Genomic DNA, 4,900 nt, shown 5'->3' with positions numbered 1-4,900 from the left:
CTGTTGTCAATATAAAAGTTAATGTTGAGAAAAGAACATAATGTAGAAAACCATAAATTGAAATAAAAAATTATTCAATATTTTCTTATTAAATTTATTAAATTTATTAAATTCAATATAATATTTAATTACTATAACTATAAATAAATAGAAATTAAAAATAAAAAAACTAATGACTTGTATTAAATTAGCACTACATATTTAATAAAGATAAATACAAAAAGGTATAGGCGTAAAAAAAATTCGGAGAGAAGTATAAAAAAATCTTGATTGGGTTTACGCAATCAATATAAGTAAAAAAAGTAAGCTTAAATCCCATGTTTTTTTTATGAACAAATAAAATAAATAAAAAAAAATAAAGTTAAAGTTTCAACGAAAAATAAACCATTATTGAATTAGCGATAATGTAAAATTTTATATTTATAGATCCAACTATTTCATTCATTTATTCACTTGATCTTTTTTCTATCTATCTGTCTTATATGAATTTATCTCACTAAAATAAAAATAAATTTTTGTCGTTATAGACGACGACATCTTATGGTAGTAATAATAAATTGAGTAGGAATAGAGCAAGAGAGGGGGAGTTGTATAGAAAGGGTTATGCAAAGTTATATACAAGTCACCCCCTCCCCCCTTTTTTTTATTTATTGTATTTCATTAATTGAATTTAATCTGTTAATTAAGAGAAAGGTCCATAAAAACTCCCGCCTTCTTTGAAATGTCATGAACAGTTCCCGTAGGTTGAGCGCCCTTTTCAAGGAAATATAGAATAGCAGGAACATTTAAATAAGTTTGATTCTTTATCGGATCATAAAAACCCACTTTCCGAAGATCTCTTCCTTCTCTTCTGGATCGAACATCAATTGCAACGATTCGATAAACCGCCCATTGGGATAGATGTAGATGAATAATACCCCCCCCCCTAGAAACGTATAAGAAGTTTTCTCCTCGTACGGCTCAAGAAAATTAGAAATTATGTCTATATATAGAATTTATAATTAATGTCAAATAGATCCATCAAATCATCAAATCAATTAAACTATGATTTAAGTACTTTTTCTTATTCTTGCCCGAAAAAGAAAAAAATCATTCGTATTCACATCCTCCTAACTCAAGTTGGATAACTCTCAAATAATCCAAAGGAAAACCTTTAGGCATTTCCTTTATTGAGCGGTCTCTAACCACGCATTTTTTGTCTGTCTCCTTTAGAATTTATTTTGATTCTTCATTATGATCTATTTTTTGAGACAACTGAAAACGGTATTTACTTGTTCCAGGATTCTTTATCGTTGCCTTGAATCGTTGGGTTTAGACATTACTTCGGTGATCTTTAATCATTTAAAAAAATGGCAGCAACATACCATTTTTGCAATTTCTTTCTATCAAAGAATCATACAAATGGTTGATTCCCATGTGATACACTTTTGATCGAAAGAGTTTTACCAATTCCAATAAATTTTCGTTATGAATTTGAAACTTGTTAGAATTGGATCCTTTCGATTTCTATATCGAAAATATACTTACGAAGTTGTTTCAACTTATTAATTAACACTAACCCTAGATCCATGTCCCTAAAAAATGAATCAATACTTTTTACTCGAGCTCCATCATGATCATGTACTATTTACATCGCAACCCTCAAAAAATGAGGTTTTTCCAGTGGAACAGAACAAACGATGTCGAGCCAAGAGCACCCTCATTCCTATATAATTAATATAAAAAAATGGTGGATGTAAGAATCCACAACCGACCATATCCTTCAAGTCGCACGTTGCTTTCTACCACATCGTTTTAAACGAAGTTTTACCATAACATTTCTCTAGTAGGTTGCTGTAACCAGTATGTAATTGATTCAATTATGGAATCATGAATAATCATTGGTTCGGTCGGTACATAGTAATCTATACTTTTATGAATGGGTAGTTTCTGAAGAAGTCTCAACAAGAATTCAATTTACCCCATATAATATATCTATTTTTTTCTTTTTTAATTTATTAATTTAATGGGGTGGGGAATAAAGACTGATGTAAGGAAGGATTGGGGTTGTTATTATTTTTGATAAATCATAATCGAAAGAAAAGAACTAGGAGATCCCCATATCTATCATATAGACTAAACAAATGTTTCTGAAAGTAATTATTGAAATAAAATAAAGTTTTCAATGAAATAGAACGATAACAAGACATACATATAAGCATTTCCTCATTTTCTGCGTAGTTTATTTGACCTGAAAAATTCAATAATCTTTCTGCAATTTTTACCTAAGGTAATGTAATAAGGTAAAGTGAATAAGATAATAGATTTTGTCTCAATTGTTACATAGATTTACAATTATTCATTAGAATTAGAGAAACCACAAAATACTTAAAAACGAGGTTCAAAGAAAATACATATGTTACGTATGTAACTTGATTGTTTTTTAATGATACTCGGACAGACGCAGACATTGAAATTGGTATTTTTCGTTGACGATTAACTCCTATCTACTCCGTCAATTCTATGAAGATGATGAATCATAAATCAAAAAAGAATCCTATATTATATGTAGTTTAGGGAGTGCTAGACTATTTTGTATAAATGCAAGTTAAAACAAGTCCAGATTAAGTCATTGCTCCTATTTTTTTTTTTACTTTAAACCAGTTAATCCTATTGATTATTGATTATTGATTGAAGTTAATTAGTACCCCAATATCAAACGAACACCCGCGTTTATAATTTATAAATCCACAGAAAATTAATAATCAGACTGCACCACCATTTAAAGTTAAAGTATAGGGAAAAAAGAAAGAGAGGCTTTCGCATTTATATTTAGAATGCATCATTGAAAATTCCAATGGATATAAGAAGTAAGGCTTTTTTTTTTATTTTTATGAGTAACTAATTTAAATATGAAAGGTATGGACATAGAATGAAAAGCCCGTCCCCGGATCTTTTTTTTTATATTATAATAAAAACTCTTTTCTTTTGATCTATGTTCCCATCTTACTTGGATACAAATAGATTCAATTACATCTGTGTGTTATTTGGTGTTATTTGAACACGATTAAATTTGCGAAAAAGATATAATTCAGATAAGAATTAATCATTATAAGAAAAAAGAATCATATTCTATCCAATATTATTATACTCTTAATAAAAAAAAAAAAAGACAATCTTTTATTCTGATATAAAATCGGTATTATGATACGACATATATAATCTGATATGATATATATAATAAGTATGCTCTGGGACGGAAGGATTCGAACCTCCGAATACCGGGACCAAAACCCGTTGCCTTACCACTTGGCCACGCCCCATTTTATATTTCTATTCGACATTAATAAACACTAATATTCTTATTAGTTGTTCGTCAATTATAGTCTAAATATCTATAGAATAGATTGTTACTAGGATTTTGATACATTTAGATATAGAATTAAACGAAATTTATTGATCATTACATATAATTCAATTAAGATATTGTATGAAAGTATGATTTCTTCTATTCTCTTTTAATTTGAGAATTGAAGTATTTTTGGTTGAGTTAGTTCAAATCAAAGAAAAGTTTTTTGGTCTACCTTATTTTTATTTTTTAATTTTTACTCATTTTTTTTATATAACTTAAACTTAAAAAAAAAAAATAACATTATATTATTAAATTATTAATTTTATATTATTAATAACAATAACTCATATTAATAACTCAATCAAAATAAATACAATTATCTTCAAGAACAAAACAAAAAAACAAAACGTTTGTTATGCTTAATATCTTTAGTTTGATCTGTATCTGGTTTAATTCTACTCTTTCTTCAAATAGTTTTTTCTTCGCCAAATTGCCCGAAGCCTACGCTTTTTTGAATCCAATCGTAGATTTTATGCCAGTAATACCTGTGCTATTTTTTCTCTTAGCTTTTGTTTGGCAAGCTGCTGTAAGTTTTCGATGAGATTTTGAATACTGTCCTAGAAAAATTCATGATTTATTATAAAAAAAAGATTCTAACAATTGATAAGATCGGATAAGTCTTATAGTATAAAGCTTCAATTCAAATATTGAAATTCTTGTATCGCCACGATAAGTCTGGAGATCACCCCATTTACTAATTCGGACCCTTTTTTTACATTGAAAGAACCTATTAGAGTCCCCCACAATTAGATATTGTGGGTATGCAAAAAATTTTGTTAATGAAAGACTTGACTCATATTACATTACAAATGAATTTATGAAAATTCCTTTCTATTTCTTCTATTTCTAGCTTTATAAAAACCATTTTTGGTGTCAAAATGCGGTATATGTGGTATAAAAATGGAGAATCTATTCTCTTTTTTTCCAAAAAAATGATCTTGGAGATTGTGTAATGCTTACTCTCAAACTATTTGTTTACACAGTAGTGATATTCTTTGTTTCTCTCTTTATCTTCGGATTCCTATCTAATGATCCAGGACGTAATCCTGGACGTGAAGAATAAAAAATAAAGTTTTTGTTTTCCTTGCTCGATTTTTAAATGTTCTTAGGATTTTATTTATTCCACATCTTTAACTATTAAATAAAAAAATAAAAAAAAAAAAAGACTCGTCGAAATTGAAAGATAAATAAAAAATACCACGTCATTGACAAAAGCGGAAAGAGAGGGATTCGAACCCTCGGTACGAAAAACCCGTACAACGGATTAGCAATCCGACGCTTTAGTCCACTCAGCCATCTCCCCCAATCGAAAAAGGATAATTACTATGTTACATTACACAAAAAGTAAGGTTTGAAAAAAGAGTCTTTCTTTCTTTTATACCATACCTCTTATTTTTATTTTTTATATTCTTTTTATTATATATAATTATATAGTATCTAGACATATAAAATATAAAAAATATTAAAAAATATAGAAACTAAAAGTAATTCCATTGAGATAAAGTAAGG

At 28.1% G+C, this 4,900-nt stretch overlaps 1 non-coding gene across 1 annotated transcript; it reads right to left on the bottom strand.

Moving 5' to 3' along the window:
- Nucleotides 1-4,606: 4,606 nt before the first annotated feature.
- TRNAS-GCU (transfer RNA serine (anticodon GCU)) lies at nucleotides 4,607-4,694 on the bottom strand. Its single transcript has one exon. It is a non-coding gene; the product is annotated as a tRNA-Ser (tRNA).
- Between the last annotated feature and the right edge of the window lie 206 nt (nucleotides 4,695-4,900).

This window comes from Corylus avellana, unplaced genomic scaffold (assembly GCF_965113065.1).
Source record: "Corylus avellana unplaced genomic scaffold, dhCorAvel1.hap1.2 HAP1_SCAFFOLD_264, whole genome shotgun sequence".
NCBI lineage: Eukaryota > Viridiplantae > Streptophyta > Magnoliopsida > Fagales > Betulaceae > Corylus > Corylus avellana.
This window is presented reverse-complemented; position numbering and strand designations above follow the sequence as displayed.